Below are 18,060 nucleotides of genomic sequence, written 5' to 3'. Positions count from 1 at the left end.
GAAGGATATTAATACAAATATTGCTGTAAGACCTGCATGGCAGCAATCAAACTCCTCTCAGCATGTATACACAGGAAAGCCCTCCTTCTGGCAAGAGACATACTGGCAGCATCTCTCTTGACCAGCTTGTAAAAGAGCTGGCAAAAGTTGGTCGATTTGGATTTCCAACGACATTTGGTATTAAGGCATTAACAAAGCTTGTCAAAGCTGCACACTCGCTTGATGCGGTCATTAAAGCAGGCTTTCTTGAATTAAAGGTGAAACATAAACAGCTTGATTTCCAAAGAAAGAACCCACAGAACTGTTGCCAGCTATTGCTGGAGCATTGCCCTCTTTTTTGGAATTTTTGAGCAGACTACCGGTCCTGCCAAGGGTGCTGATGAAGGAATCCTGTACAAGGCTTGAATTGGTGACAGGGGTAGACCATTTTATTGCTTCTGCAATAAAGATGGAAGGAAAGAAGGCTTCCCTAGAAAGAAAAGAGAAAAGATCCAGTAAGTTATAACCCCCCCAAAAAAGTCTTACAATTTCCATTTCTCCACATATCTGACAAAGCTATCTAACATCAAGGATAGGGAAGTGCCGATCGAAGGATTCAGCAAGGCAGCATCTCAGACAAACCGCTAAAGTTCTGCAGCTGCCAATATGTCAAGGGCACATTAAAGGACTGCTTAAGACAAAAGAAGCAAGTGAAGGGGCCATCAACAGCTTGATTTCCAAAGAGAGAACCCACGGAACTGTTGCAAGCTACTGCTTGAGCACTGCACTCTTTTTGGAATTTTTGAGCGGACTACCGGTCCTGCCAAGGGTGCTGATGAAGGAATCCTGTACAAGGCTTGAATTGGTGACAGGGGTAGACCAATGGCGGAAAATTGCTTCTGCAATAAAGATGGAAGGAAAGAAGGCTTCCCTAGAAAGAAAAGAGAAAAGATCCAATAAGTTATAACCCCCCCCCCAAAAAAAAAAAGTCTTACAATTTCCATTCCTCCACATATCTGACAAAGCTATCTCACATCAAGGATAGGGAAGTGCCGATCGAAGGATTCAGCAAGGCAGCATCTCAGGCAAACCACTAAAGTTCTGCAGCTGCCAATATGTCAAGGGCACATTAAAGGCCTGCTTATGACAAAAGAAGCAAGTGAAGGGGCCATCAACAGCTTGATTTCCAAAGAGAGAACCAACGGAACTGTTGCAGACACAGGCACATTTAGAAGTTCCTCATTGAGCATTGAGAGCTCAGGTTGTTGAATATTTGAGGACACATTGGCATACTAGATCCATCAAAACTTACCGTTTCACCAAGTCCCCCACAGACATGCGTTATGATTATGGCATCTAGGTTTGGACAGAAGAAACAGGAACCACTTGTTTTATCTGCCATGTTCACCTCTAGTATGATCCAGTCAATCAGTGTCCACCATGCTGTTACTATTGTTGCTTCTGCATATTACACTCATATTCTGTGGTCCAGGCAAGGTGTTCAAGAACTCATCAATTCCAGAGGTGTCATGTACAATGCTGTCTCCATGTATGACGCCGTTAATTACAAGACAAACATGGATAGCCGGCAACTTGATATATCTGGAGAACTTAGAAGGATACCTGCATTCCCACAACAAATCACTTTTCTCCAGATGTACGCTGATACCCCACACTGCCACATGGGTACACTATATCATCATCCTGTTTCACGGATCATTACAACCTGCCAGCTGCTCCACCACCGCACAACTGCCTCAATGTCATCAAGGGCAAGAAATTTCATCGAGACAATGACGGAGAACACAACCAAACTGAACAAGGACATAGCATGCCGATTGGAGATAGTAACTGTTTTGCAACAAGATCAAATCCCTGATGCTATTGATGCAAACGATTTCCTCCAAGAGAATGCTTTGGCCACAGTATTAGAGCGCCATCCAGTCTTCATCCCCTCTTATGATGTCCATAGCGACCCATCAATGTAGTTCGCTGAGATTTTACAAGCAATTGCAAGAGATCTAATTGATGACTTGTCAATTCCCCACTCCACTTGCCAGCATGTAGTGTCAGCGACAGTCGAAGCCTTACAACATTGAGAGGTATCCTCTCTATTGGTCCTGCAAATGGAGCGGCACTGCCAGATACTCCACCTCCTCTTGGCAACTGGATGCGCTCCGACATTCAGCAGACTCAAATCAAATGTTTGTTCACCTTTTCAGACTATCTGTGTGCAAAAAAATGCAGTGACAGGAAGGATTTTAATACAAATATTGCTGTAAGACCTGCATGGCAGCAATCAAACTCCTCTCAGCATGTATACACAGGAAAGCCCTCCTTCTGGCAAGAGATATACTGGCAGCATCTCTCTTGACCAGCTTGTAAAAGAGCTGGCAAAAGTTGGTCGATTTGGATTTCCAACGACATTTGGTATTAAGGCATTAACAAAGCTTGTCAAAGCTGCACACTCGCTTGATGCGGTCATTAAAGCAGGCTTTCTTGAATTAAAGGTGAAACATAAACAGCTTGATTTCCAAAGAAAGAACCCACAGAACTGTTGCCAGCTATTGCTTGAGCATTGCCCTCTTTTTGGAATTTTTGAGCGGACTACCGGTCCTGCCAAGGGTGCTGATGAAGGAATCCTGTACAAGGCCTGAATTGGTGACAGGGGTAGACCATTTTATTGCTTCTGCAATAAAGATGGAAGGAAAGAAGGCTTCCCTAGAAAGAAAAGAGAAAAGATCCAGTAAGTTATAACCCCCCCAAAAAAGTCTTACAATTTCCATTTCTCCACATATCTGACAAAGCTATCTAACATCAAGGATAGGGAAGTGCCGATCGAAGGATTCAGCAAGGCAGCATCTCAGGCAAACCACTAAAGTTCTGCAGCTACCAATATGTCAAGGGCACATTAAAGGCCTGCTTATGACAAAAGAAGCAAGTGAAGGGGCCATCAACAGCTTGATTTCCAAAGAAAGAACCCACAGAAATATTGCAAGCTACTGCTTGAGCATTGCATTCTTTTGGAAATTTTTGAGTGGACTACTGGTCCTGCCAAGGGTACTGATGAAGGAATCCTGTACAAGGCTTGTAATGGTGACACGGGTAGAAAATGGCGGAAAATTGCTTCTGCAATAAGGGTGGAAGGAAAGAAAGCTTTCCTAGAAAGAAAAGAGAAAAGAGAATAGATCCAGTAAGTTATAACTAAAACCAACTTTCCATGGCACCATTGTACACATTTACAATTTCTGTAAATAACAATAATTTGTAATTGCGATATCAAATCCAATTCACGCATTCTACCTGTTACCATGCTAGTGGCAATTAATTGTAAAACAAATTGTGCAAAGAGGCCCTAAAGTTGTATATAGGGTCAGTGGGTAAAAATCAAGTAAATAGCACTTGTTTATCCATTTTTATTCTCTACCTCTAGAGGAGCAGTTATCGGACAGAGATCTCGCGGAACTGGAGGATGCTTTGGATTCATATTGGAAAAGCACGCTTGCTGAAATGATTGACAAAAAAACATTCAGCAGGAGTGACGCACTCGCTCTGCGGGGCTACTTCATTGTGATAATGGCCATGGACAATGCCAACCATTCCATCTGAGTTTAAGCACCTGGAAGAACAATGGCTGTTAGATGCATCAACCCCAAATGTCACTTCTGGGAAGTACATACTGAAGGTGAGATATAAAATGCCATTGTTTAATTGGGAATAGAATCAATAACCAAAAAGAGTTTAGCTAAGACTAGTTTGCATGTTATTTATTTACCTCGACTATTGTGCATATTTTCTCAGATCTTCCAACACAAGACAAGCCACTGGCCTTGTTAAGATACCAAGAACCACAGGAGTGCAACATGCCAGACTCGGAAGAGGAAAAACAAATAACTAGATGACTATTGCACTACATTTGAGTCAGACACAGATAGCCACATGATGGCACAAGAAGTGATGCCATTTTAAGCATTCCCAATTTCTTTTTGTTATTTTATGTAGATGGCTGAAAGGAGACCCAAACTATATATCGATCTAATGTGGCAAAGATGCAATAAGGAGTGCAGGAGTAGGAGCGAATTATCTCAGTACCTAAGAGACGAGCACTCCTGGCAAAAACCAGTCCATATTTACAAGTGTGGCCAGTGCCAATATATATGTACGTCTGTAGTTGAAGAGGCAACATTACCAAACACCGACTGCTTGCACACCAACACGTGAGCCACAAAACAACTCCAGTACTAGCCTCTTCTCCAACTCTCAAACCTAAAAAGCTATCTTCCCTACCTCCTCCGACAATAGCCTTACCACCAAGCCCATCCATTTTGACCTCTTGTTCACCAAGCTTGACGGATGTAACTCCGCCACCAGCACATCTTTTCAGCAAACCACTTGCGATGCTGAAAAATTTGCACACCATGGAAGAAATCAACTCCTCCTACAGTGGTTCTGAACCAGACCAAGATCCAGCCCCTTACCCCAGCACTGAGATGACTGTGCATGACTTCCCCAGCTCCATCTCAAATGACATTCTAGCGACAGTTGTGGAGAGAACAACTACCCAGTACTGCTATAAAGGACTGATTATCTGACAAACCGACGCGACATTCTACATACCTGGCTGCAGTTCCAGCATCCGGGAACAAAGATGTTTTGTGTAATTGTGGCATGCACAAGGAGTAATTTCTGTTGACATTATTTTTCATGCTAAGCAGGAAAACTCCGCTGTTGCCTGGTCCTGAGCCCAGTATGAGAAAGGAGGAGTGTTGAGCATCGGGCCACCAACACAACCTTGTAAAAACTACAAACGCAACAGAAACAGTTGCTCTTTGGCCTGGGTCACAAACGGATGCACTCTACCACTTGTACACAAGAGTTGAGCTTTGCTCATCATGCTCATAGCTGGGGTACACCACTCCCTTTTCAAGTGTGTCCCTAAATTCTTGCTGATTCTGTTTGACCCAACAATAAAAGGAGAAGACTGACATGAAAAGATAAATATGTGACCCCAACTCATTCATGTTGTAACACGCTACGGTTGCTTGACTGAGAATGAGTGATGCAATCTCTCCAATAAGGAGATAGCTTTATAAGGGTTTATGCAGCTCTCGATCCCATGGTGACATGTTTGCCTTTCTTTTTTTAATACTGGCATGATATGGTGAACTTGGTGATGTGTCTGAAGTCACAGTATACTTTTGTGAACCGCACCAGCCAGCGAGGGTAAAGGACCCCGTGCAATCTGGCTACACACCCCAATGTCATTATATACACCAAACTTAGTTTCATTTGCTTAAAATTGTGGAAGTACATTCCACAAAAGCGGAGGTTAGGGTTAGGGGTAGGGTTAGGAGTTAGGGTTAGGGTTCGGGTTGGGGGGGTTAGAGTTAGGGTTAGGGTTAGGGTTAGGGTAAGGGGGGGGTTAGGGTTAGGGTTAGGGTTAGGGTTTGGGGTAGGGTTAGGGTTAGGGTTAGGGTTAGAGTTAGGGTTAGGGTTAGGTAAATGTTCCAAGAAAATATGCAGTCACCATGGCAAAGCCTTGTTGCATACAAATACAAAGCAGATTGCATTACTCACCTTTAGATCATTACACTACACACATACCAAATTTGAAAGAAATTGCTTGAATTCTGTCAAAGTAGTTACCTCCACAAGGTTTTTGAAAATTGCAGTTACAATGGCAACACTTTCTTCAACAAACACACACACAAAATGATGTCTTGCATATCTACACCTCAATGTCATCATGTGTCCCCAGTTTCATCTAAATTGCTTCAAAACTGTAAGAGTTCACTATACAACATTTGCAACGGACCGTCTGTCACCAACCCCACAAACCACATGGTGATGATGCTGAGATAACGCAATTTCAGCTGCAGAATAAGAAAAATGCAAAAATACTTGAACATGTACATGTATTGCCCAAAAAGATACAATGACAGTATTGCAATCTACTATGTAACGTTTTTCCATGTTTTCTATAGTTGACAATCAACAATTGGGCCATATTAGTAATTTTTTGTCTTCTAACATGTGCAGGAGTGAATCACTGCAGCTTGTTGACAAATAAGATTGCTATGGCTTGATCGATCATCGCATAGCATTCTACCTACCATTACCAACCACTGCATGCGTAGCGCATCTTAGGCTAAAGACGCTCACCCTCACGAAAATCAGGTCATGGTTATCATCAATGGTAAGTCTGACACTCACTTATTCTGAAATAATCATCAGAGCCCTGATTCACATTTGTTGCAATATTGTGTAGAGTTAGGCAATTCTCCATTCCCTAACTGTTATGTAACATAGTTTCCATTCCTGTTTTAGTACCTTATAGTTCAAACTTCGGGTTCTAAAGCATCAACCATTTAGGCAAAACTAGATGCACACTTCTTGGGCTCATGCAGAGAATACTTTGAACGATTTCAGTTCAACAGAAGAGATCAACATGCTGGTGAAAGCATTGATGAGTACATCAGTGTCCTGCGCAATAGGAGCAAAACCTGTGGATTTTGTAAATGCATGGCTGATAAGCTACTTATGGACCGTCTACTGCTGGGTGTACGTGACAGGCGAATGCAGGAAAGTCTCATGGCTGTTGACAACTTGACATTGACTAAAGCCATTGATATCTGTAAGGCGATGGAAGCTGCATCTTCTCAGCTGTTGTCAATGCGTAGGGAGGTCCATGCCGTTGCTAAAGGAAGCTCCCACAAGTCTTCAAGTAAGTCATACAAGGCCCACTCTACAAACTTTACAAAGAAACCACCCAAGGATTCTTCACAGCATAGCAAGAAGATATTGTTATGCAAGTTCTGCTGCAGGAAACATGAAATGAAGAAAGAAATGTGCTCTGCCTGGGGTCAAAGGTGTAATGCTTGCAAGAAGCCAAACCATTTCAGGATTTCAAAACTCTGTCCTGCCAACACTGTAAACCTAGTTGAGGAAGACAATGATGATGCATCCTCATCAGCTGAAAGCGTTAGCTGTGTCACACATCATGCTGTCAATTGTATTGAAGCTCATGATGGCCCTATACTGTGCAACATGATCATTCATGATGAACGAGTGCAATTTCAGATTGACTCGGGATCTACTGTAAACCTGCTGCCAAAGAGGTTTCTCACTTCCAAAGATGAAATCAGAGAGGAAGTAGTAAAACTTGAAATGTGGAACAAATCTACACTACAAGCACTGGGCAGATGCAAGGTCAAAACTAGAAATCCAGCCACTGGAAAGAAATACAATGTTGACTATGTCATAGTTGAAGATGATCTTCTTCCTTTGATCAGCAAGAAAGCTGCAGAAAAAATGGATCTTATCAAAGTGAACTATGACTCACTGGAACTGGTGAACAACATAAGCTTGACACACATACCTGATGATTATCCTGATGTCTTCTCGTCTACCAGAGTTGGTACACTTGGATGAGATCAGATCTTCATCTTACCTTGATGGATGATGCAAAGCCTAGCATCAAGCCTGCTCCCACTATCCCTGAATCTCTGAAGGCCAAGGTCAAGGAAGAACTTGACACATTAGAGGGCAGAGGAATCATTGAAGAAGTCGCTGTACCTACTGACTGGGTCAACCAAATGGCTGTAGTACAGAAGAAGAAAGCAAGAATGTTACACTGGGCTGTATTTGTAAGGTAATTTTGTGCACACTAACCCTAAAACATAATTTAGGCCTTTAGGTATGAATCTCCCGCTTTTTCGCAGCAAGCCAATATGGCTGCCAAGGCACCCCGGACCCATTCATGGATTCAGAGACTGTTGTAGTAGGCTTAGACCTAGAACATGAAGCCACACCAGATGACGATTTCCGGACAGACATGTCTGGCAGACAAGTTAGCCAAAAAAAAAAAAACAAATGTGCGAAGGAAGCCTTGGCGTTGAAGATCTCATGTCGAGGGCAGACTCGTCGTCGGATGCTGAGCTTCATGATACTCATGTCTTCAGCACCCCATACACTACACTGTAAACACCCCAAATTGAAGGCTTACATAAGCCTGACAGACAGGAAAAAGTCTATAAACTCTTGTTGTGGCTCTCCCCCTGAATTTATTAAACCCACCAGAGTTGGATTCACGGTCAAATGCAAAAACGAAAAACAATTCAAAAAGCTCAAGGAACTATAAACTGTCAGAAACACACCTATCGAAGTTCAGGAACAGATGTACACCCTGAAAGGGGTCATATCTGGAATTCCAACAGAAATGACGGATGTGGGAATTCAAAATGAACTAACAAGACAAAATGTCATCCATGCGAAAAGGATAATGAGGAAGCCACACAAGGGAAAGCAATGGAAAATGATCTCAGTGAAAGAAGAGCAAAATCTATCCCAACTAGAAGTGTAATTCTATCTTTTGAAGGTATAATGGCCCTGCCACAGAAAATAGATTTGTGTTTCCATGAATTCCAAGTGAAACAGTTTGTTCCACCAATTATCAGGTGTAACCATTTTCAAAGATTTGGCCACACAACAAAGAAATGCAGGGCCAGTATGAGATGTGTCCGCTGTGGTGAGCCACATACTTTTGAAGAGTGTCCACAAAAAGACATGCCAAAATGTGTAAATTGTGGAAGTAAACACTCAGCAGCATACAATGGGTGTGAAGCTGTAAAGAAAGCAAAGGAAATCCCAAAGATAAAGGTAGAAAAGAATTTGACCTATGCTCAGGCCACTTGTAAGTGGCGAGACAATGTCACATATCTGAAAAGCCAGCCAAGCATCCAGTCACTGAATGTTCTTTGGTGCAAAATAGGGCAAAAGTCTTTACTGACAAGAATCTGGGCAACCCGCAGACAGAGAAAATCACAAACAACCCCCACCCTGATCACTCCCCCCCCCCCCCCCCCCCCACACACACACACAAACCAAAACCAGACTAAGAAAGAGATACCAGTCTTTCCTACAGAAAATCACCCTTTCAGAGGGACCCAGGAAGAAATTTGCACGGGGAAAAATTTCTTGGTAAAAGCATCAGACGAGGACGTAATAAAACTTAAAATCATTATGTTCCTTGATTTTGAATCTTACCCAGGACAAATCAAAAGAGGACATTCGCCTGCAGATGAAGAAGAGCCTTGTTTGAGGGTTGCTGCTGAGGTTTGCTTTCCTGCAGATGTAGAAGAGCTCTAGATGTTTCATGGTCATGTTGAAGTCTGTTTTCTTGTAGAAGCCTCCGTAGCATTCTTCTCAGTTGATGAACCCTTTTTCAGAATTTTTGATGCTGTCTTTCCAGTGCTACATTTCACTTCTGCAGAAAGCAAACTTCAACAGCGACCCTCAAACATAAAGGCTCATCCACATTTCCAACTTCACAAGGCAAGTCTGGTCTAAATAAATTGAAAAGGAAAGCAAGTGAATCTCAGGGTGCAGATACATTACCATCCAAACGTCCTCTTCTAACACCAAAAGCTGGAACCAAAGATAGACCATCTATCCAAGGGTCACGTCTTGCCAGAATCCACCGATTGATGATTTCTCCACAAACAAAACTACAGTATATTGCCATTTCCTATAATACAGCAACAAGATTTTTGACAGTATCAATCTTCTTTTGCAACGAGAGGAGCCATGTTTGCACATTGTGCATCGGAAGCTCAGTGATACATACAGGGACTTGCTTCTGAGATTCGTGAAGCCAGAGTGTATTGTTGCATGTTCACGTGTAAAAGATGTGTCCTATGGAAAGGAAAATCAAAGGTCGGACAAAGATCTGATGATAGGTACAGAAGCCAAAGAATACATCAAGAGCATGACAACTGATGAAGGTTATGTGTCTCTCCAGCTTACCAAGGTTGGTCTGGATTATTTCTATCTATCAATACAAAACTATTATGAGTCTGCATGTGGATATGCACTGAAGACCTGGCCCTTTGATGTTAAGTTTCTGCAGTAAGCTGAAGTGTTAGACATCAATCTCAGAAGGAAGGTATAATTTTCTTCATTACATTGCTTTGTTGCCATGTTCCCATGTATCCTTGGCAACTCAGGGACCAGTGCAGTAAAAAACTTAGAGATGGAGTTTGCAGAGTATCAGGTGGAGAATTTTGAGGATCATCCAGAAGTTCTTGATACCAAGTTGAGAATTGACAAGAAGTGGAATGTGATTTCAGACATGAAGGATGAAAATGGATGCAGAAGACTCCCACTTCTTTGCAGAGTGATGAAAGCACTTCTTGTAGTTCCCCACCCAAATGCTGCATGCAAGCAGGTATTTAGTATTGTGAGAAAAACAAGACAGATTTCAGAGGCTGAATGACTCTTGATACTCTAGAGTCTCTTCTCACAGAGAAGATCGGGAATGCTGTTCCTTGCCACAAAAGTGTCATTTTTCACAGGAATCGCTCAGAGACTTATAAACAGTCTTTACAGGGCCAGGCAAGCTCATCTACCACTACTGCATCACCTCCCACCTCTGGACAATAGAGGTATGATCATATTGAATGCATTCTTTTATGAATCATTTAAAAATTCTATTTTCTTTTAACATAAATCTATTGTATCGCCTGAAGTATATTTTAAGTCAATGACAATTAATGAAATCTCTCTAATAAGCATTTAATCTATCAGCAAATAGTTTTGATGGTTTAGACAACTGACAGTTACTATCAAATGTTTCTGAATCATGTGTCGTGCTTCACAAAACTCCCTGCTGTGGGACAACATTCCGCCGCTCCCTCACAAAATCATACCTCCACAAAATCTACTGGATTTTATCATCCCAATGTTGGCAGATCCAGTAAGTTATAACAAAAAAGCTATCATCACGGTTTCTCATATCAATTTTCCATGGCACATATGTACACAATTTTGCAATTTCTGTAAATAACAACAATTTGTAATTGCCATATCCAATCAGATTCAAGCATTCCACCTGTTAATTGTAAAACAAATTGTGCATAGGTTTAAAATCTACTAAAAGCACTTGTTTGTTTCATCTTATTCTCTACCACTAGAGGAGCAGTTGTCAGATGGAGACCTCACAGAGCTGAGGGATGCTTTGGCTTCCTACTGGGATAACACCCTTGCTGAAGTAATTGAGCAGAAATCGTTCAGTAAGGGGGGATGCACTTGCTCTGCGGGGCTACTTTATCGTGGTTCTTGCGATGGACAATGCCAACCGCTCTTCTGAGTTTTAAAACTTAGAAGAGCAATCCAGCTATTGGAGGCGTCAACGCCAAATCACGCTTCTGGGAAGCACAAAAGGTGAGATATAAAATGTCATCGTTTAATTAGGATATAATCAATAATCAAGAAGAATCCAGCTAGCAGAAAAACACTAGTTTGCATATAATTTATCTACCTTCACTATTGTGCATATTTTCTCAGATCTTTGAACGTTTGGCCAGGTAAGAAGAGTTTCGCATGTTTTTTTAAGTCTGCGGAAGCAAGACATCCCACAGAGGAACATATGGCAAGCAAAAATATTAGTGTGCTATAATTTTCGGGCTAGTTTCTGGTTGTGCGAAGTGCGCAAAAATTTCAACACCGCAAAAAATTTCCACTTTTACAGCAGGTCATTACCTTTAATTTTTTAATGAGTCCATGTCACTGGTAAGTGATGTAGGGTACTGGTAAGTTAACAAAATATATTTTTAATAGAATGGTGATGACTATCAAATGAATTGCTACTACCTCGCACATGAATCATCTCTTCTTTTCTCCATTTCACCAGTTATTAGTTTTACTATCACTCAATCAAAAGAAATGTTTTTGCTTTCTAAGGCAAACTGTTTGCAATTCAATACAGGGACTTCATATTGAAGTTCTTCATCAAAGGACAATAATCTATGTTACCATTTCTTAAATCAGTCAGCTGGGGTAATGTATCTTCTTCATCCAGCACTGGTTCAATATTCAGGCCCACAGATGTTACAGCAGAGCACAGAGAAGAGAGCCGGCCAGATTTGGAAGGACTCTCAACAACCAGAGTGGAGCATTGCAATGTTACATGTACCTTTCCTATTCATTTCTAATGACATCAGTCTGGTGCATTACTCCAGGTGGGTGACATTTCTGTAATTCATCACCAAGATGTGCATAGAGGCAATCAAGTCAGATGATACCTGATGGTAAGATGATCTACCTCATCTATGACAATGCTGGCCCAGTGCCCAGGTGAGACAGGGATTCAAGGATGTGGTCATACACTGCACTGGGCCCTCCATACACTGCACTGCACCCCTCCATCCCTCGCCATTCCTGAATGCGGTAGAGATGATGTGTTCCTCGTTGAAGGCTGCTGTCAAGCTTTCTACACCTTCAAGTGTGGTAGGCAAGACTGTGGTACTGTCAAAGCTGCAGGTCAATCTCCAAGCCTGGCAAGCAAAACGTCTTTTGGAGAAGGCCGGGGCCACTGTCAGTCATCAGTCTGGCACAATGTCTTGAAAGTCAGAGATTGCAAGATTGATGGCAGCCAAGGATCTGACATGGAAAGAAGTGAGAGAAAGAAAAAGACATTTTAGTTTAGATGTCAATGTGGTCCAAGCTCTTTCCATGTTTACTCGTGATTGCATCACGCATACTCTTATGTGGGGTAATACATTTTGTGTTTATGGAGACCTTCTCAACCAAGAAAGTTGAATGTTCTGTTTATATGTCTACTTGATTTGAGAAGTGTAACATTTCAACTACATCTATAGTGGTGAGACAGCTTTTCCACAGTGAAGAGCTGCGTTTGTCCTTCACGTTTGTGTGATTGTGACTGAGCTAGGACTCATCACCAAAATGTGCATAGAGGCAAGTCAGATGATACTTGATGGTGAGATGATCTACCTCATCTATGACAATGCTGGCCCAGTGCCCAGGTGAGACAGGGATTCAAGGATGTGGTCCTATACTGCACTGGGCCCTCCATCCCTCGCCATTCCTGAATGCGGTAGAGATGATGTGTTCCTCGTTGAAGGCTGCTGTCAAGCTTTCTACACCTTCAAGTGTGGTAGGCAAGACTGTGGTACTGTCAAAGCTGCAGAGTTCAATCTCCAAGCCTGGCAAGCAAAACGTCTTTTGGAGAAGGCCGGGGCCACTGTCAGTCATCAGTCTGGCATGATGTCTTGAACCTTTACGTCAGAGATTGCAAGATTGATGGCAGCCAAGGATCTGACATGGAAGGAACTGAGAGAAAGAAAAAGACATTTTAGTTTAGATGTCAATGTGGTCCAAGCTCTTTCCATGTTCACTTATGATTGCATCATATACTCTATGTGGGGTAATACATTTTGTGTTTATGGAGACCTTCTCAACCAAGAAAGTTGGTGTTCCGTTTATATATCTACTTGATTTGAGAAGTGTAACATTTCAACTACATCTATAGTGGTGAGACAGCTTTTTCATGGCAAATAGTTGCATTTGTCATTCTTGTTTGTGTGATTGTGACCAAGCTAGGACTCATGAGAATTCATGCAATGAATGCATAAGCCAACATATTCATGGCTGATTTGACGCTAAGGCAAAGTGTTGTAGCCGTTGACCGCGTTAGGCAGGTGACCACTGTATAACAGGTCTATAATAGAGTAATTTTGTGCAGGGAATGTTTCAGTGGCCGCTGTAAGCAGGTGGTCGCTACAGACAATGATATGTACATTACTTCTGGTAATCCGTCATGTATAATCATGATTGAAATTCAACGTTTCTCTCCTTATATACATAGTGACTAAGATTTGCAATTCTTTCTTTCCCCAGTTTCACTGTTTTGTGTTATTTTTATTCACTTAATTATATATATTTTCATTACATTTGTCCATCAACTGTTTTACTCCTTTATGATAGTATTCTTTCGCAGGTAATGAATTCGTAACAGTTTGACAGGGTCAAAATGATTGCTATACACCTTACAGGTCTCTACATGGAATGACAGTAAGTACTGATCATACATTCATTTCTCATGGAGAGCAGATCCATGTTACTATTAAAGACAAGGAAAAGTAGAAATTACGCGGTGCGTAATATATGTCCCCGCCGGAAGTAGCATTTAGTAGCAAAATGTACAATATAGGTAAAAAGATCAAGGTCAAAGAAGTCAAAGGTCAAAATTCTATGTAGAAGTTTTGAAGCCCTCACCTAGTGCCATCACATAAAGCAAACGGAACCGAAATCGGGTTAGAAATGGCGAAGGAGTAGCATTTTGTAGCCAATGTACAATATAAGTAAAAAATCAAGGTCAAAGGTCAAAGAAGTCAAAGGTCAAAATTCTGTGTAGAAGTTTTGAAGCCCTCACCTAGTGCCATCACATAAAGCAAACGGAATCGAAATCGGGTTAGAAATGGGGAAGGAGTAGCATTTGGTAGCAAAATGTACAATACAGGTCAAAAATCAAGGTCAGAGGTCAAAGAAGTCAAAGGTCAAAAATTCTGTGTAGAAGTCAAAGGTCAAAAATTCTGTGTAGAAGTTTTGAAGCCCTCACCTAGTGCCATCACTTAAAGCAAACGGAATTGAAATCGGGTTACAAATGGCGAAGGAGTAGCATTTTGTAGCAAAATGTACAATATAGGTAAAAAATCAAGGTCAAAGGTCAAAGAAGTCAAAGGTCAAAATTCTGTGTAGAAGTTTTGAAGCCCTCACCTAGTGCCATCACATAAAGCAAACGGAATCGAAATCGGGTTAGAAATGGCAAAGGAGTAGCATTTTGTAGGCATTGTACAATATAGGTCAAAAATCAAGGTCAAAGGTCAAAGAAGTCAAAGGTCAAAATTCTGTGTAGAAGTTTTGAAGCCCTCACCTAGTGCCATCATATAAAGCAAACGGAATCAAAATCGGGTTAGAAATGGCGAAGGAGTAGCATTTTGAAGCAAAATGTACAATATAGGTCAAAGGTCAAGGTCAAAGGTCACAACTGAAATTCTGTATAGAAGTTTCAAAGCTCCCATGTAGTGCTATCATATAAAGCAAACAGAATCAAAATCGGGTTAGAAATGGCGAAGGAGTAGCATTTTGAACATTTTGATCACACACGGACGCACGGACGGACAGACGGACACACGGACACACGGACACACGGACACACGGACACACAAACGTACGGAGCCCGTTTCATAGTCCCCTGCTCGAACTCGTTCGGCGGGGACAAAAAGATTTCTTATGCTTGAACCGAGTGTGTATACAATTAATATACATCTTTTACAATACACCATTTAGTGAGTGTCACTATGTTGAAAGATTGTGGGCTGGAGTAAGAGAATGGATAAATGTTAATGCGGGTTTAGAAATGATATTTACGACGGAAAATAAATTCTTTGGTTTGGGGGGCATTAGTAATTTGGCATTGAATTGTATCACTATGCTTGTAAGATATGAAATTTATGATTCTAAAATAAAAAGAGTATTACCTCATTTAATTTATGTAAAGATAGTACACATGTATACAGGAATATTACCAAGTACAATGAGAACAAAATTTATTGCAAGGAATAGACATAAGCTGCAATTGTTTCAGAAAAATGGTGTCTGTTTAAGACACCTGTTTTCTTGATATGCATGATGGTCTGAGTCATGATACCTCATTGCCTATTTTTCAAAGTGCTTTGTTTGACATATTACGATGTATGTGTATGCCTGCTGATGCATTCTGATATATGTATGCACAGGCACACATGCAGCACCAGCAATATGGCAGACATCAATATCTGCATACATGTATGGTAGGTTCACCTGTGTAAGCCCCTATTCAGATATTGGTACCCTGTTTGTTTGATCAAAACCCTCCGGGCTGCCAGACTTTACAGTCTGCCCTCTGTTATCTGGCCATTTTGGGACTGGCGCCTGCCCAGATACATGTAAGTAATGTGGCTGCATACGTATGAGAGAAACAATGTGATGGATAAAAGTATGAATGATAATGTGTACATTGAAACAGTAGCGTAATAAATGCTTGCCTACTTTAATAAAATCATAGTCATGAAAATGAAACACTTCAATGTGAAATTCTTAACATGTTTCTGTAGGGAATATAATGTGTAATTTGCATGAGTTTGTGGGAGTGTTAATTGTGTTTGAAATCAATTGTTTTTCTATTTTGTCTTAACTGCTAGGAGGCATCTGAATAATAGAGAAGTCTAAAAAGAGAGGGCGAGATAATCAAGGCCGGACTGTATCCTACTTTTCTTTTAAATGGCAACTGAACCAGTACCACCATTGTTCAAAAGTGGTCTCCATGGCAACTATGTATCTCTATTTGAGGTTGCATGCAACCACCTTCCTTCTCTCTCTCTCCCTCTCTCTCTCTCTCTCTTTCTCTCTCTCTCTCCAGCTATGCTCTGAGTCCTAAAAGCACACACAGACATAACTACTGACAAACAATAAGAGAGTAAGAGTGATAATTTTATTATTAAAAAATTTCAAAAATTTAAGATCAATGGCTAAATACCAATGTTCTGACAGCTTTGCTGTGACTCTTCTCCCTCAGTTCTTCATACACAATGAAATCAAGTCATGACAAAACTAACACTGCAAAATCATGTAATAATTGCACTGCTCCGCGATATCCACACAACCCAAATTTACAAAGTACGACAACAAATTATTGCAATAGCTCATAAGCCTTTGGCTCAGTAGAGCTAAAAATACATATGTATGTCCAGTATATGTTTACTTTGGAGCCTGGCCAGCACACACATTTTATGTTTCTGTACAGCTATAAGCTGAAATCTAGCAACCCAGTGGAAGTAAAGTGGCAAAGATCCAGTGAGGATTCTCATCACAATTTACACTGCCACACTTCTCATGAAGAAAGAAAAAATTGTGCTGTCGCACACAATTTTTCATTGTGATATAACAGGTAGCACTTGGTGCAGATTCTAAGCAACTTTTCCTCAAAAGATATGAGTCAAAAGATATCATGGAGTACTGGGATCTACACATATAACACAGAACTTACGATTATTTTGTTTGTTTAATGGAGCCTTCCTCTAGCAATGCATGCATAACATGGATAATATTGAGGTTTTAAATAATGTAAGGAAATAAAAATTTTCATGTGATTTTTTTTTATTCAATTGATGGAAATATCAAAATGTGTACAGACATAATAAGAAAATAAAAAAATAGGATATCAAATTCAAACCCACAGACTGTCAAGCCAAATGCAACTTTTCATTCAGTGAGATTTGAATAAGCCAGTTCAGTTAGCTTGTGTGCATTTGGGTACAAATTACCTTCCTTTTTCTTTCTTTTTATTATCCTCAGTTGGATAGGCACTTCACTTGTTTTCAAAGGAACAAAATGCATAACCTGCTTGACATAACAATTTACAGAATCCATCAGTCATGTTCAGATAAAGGAAGACCTTGTGAAGACCAGGTGACCAGAATGGTCCATCAACTAATGCTTGGGAAAGTGTCCATTTCATTATCTTGCACTAAATGTATCAGTAATCTTTTTCCACCGATAATGCCAAATATCACTTTTGCCATCAGGTGGATTTGCTGGCAAGCTCCACTTAATAAGGATTACTTGAATAATCATATCAAGATCTTAACTCAGTGAATTTAAAAACAAACATGCTCTGCTGGGACAAATCACCTTTTTCTGCTCATGCACAATGTGGAAGATGGCATAGTGTGTACAAATTGAGGACTGTACCATCAATACAACTAAGGGGAGATTATCAGCGACGCAAAAAAAAAAAAAAAAACGCAAAAACAAATGGGTGTATATCAGATATGCATAGAAAACGGGTCATTGGGGGAATGTAGGTATACCTGTATCTACTTTTTCTCAAAAAAAAGTTGTATTTCTCATTAACATACAGAGTTTAGTGGTACAAGATACATTTTGTGCTCTAGTCAATTCAATGCTTCTTTGAGCAAATATTAACTCATAATTTTTCAAGAAGGATGATATTTGCATTTGTTTCTGATTATGCTTTTTATTAAATTTCACCCAAACTACCATTTATTCAACATTAGTTATAAATATATGCAGATATATATATATATATATATATATATATATATATATATTATATGTATACATACATATATATGTCCGTTTGCAATTGCCGAAGTACAAATTGGGCTGATATTTTCTTAGAAAGTAACAAGAGAAGTACAAAAATAAACTGCTCTGTATTCA

At 40.5% G+C, this 18,060-nt stretch overlaps 1 pseudogene; it reads left to right on the top strand.

The window, feature by feature from the left end:
* The first annotated feature begins 4,397 nt into the window (after positions 1-4,397).
* On the top strand, positions 4,398-9,928 carry LOC139738968 (uncharacterized; annotated as a pseudogene).
* Positions 9,929-18,060: the final 8,132 nt, after the last annotated feature.

This window comes from Diadema antillarum, unplaced genomic scaffold (genome assembly GCF_040938485.1).
Source record: "Diadema antillarum isolate AM-2024a unplaced genomic scaffold, OU_Dant_1.0 seq00000776_RagTag, whole genome shotgun sequence".
Lineage (NCBI taxonomy): Eukaryota > Metazoa > Echinodermata > Echinoidea > Diadematoida > Diadematidae > Diadema > Diadema antillarum.
Note: the sequence above shows the minus strand (reverse complement) of the source record. Positions and strands in the feature narration are given on the sequence as shown.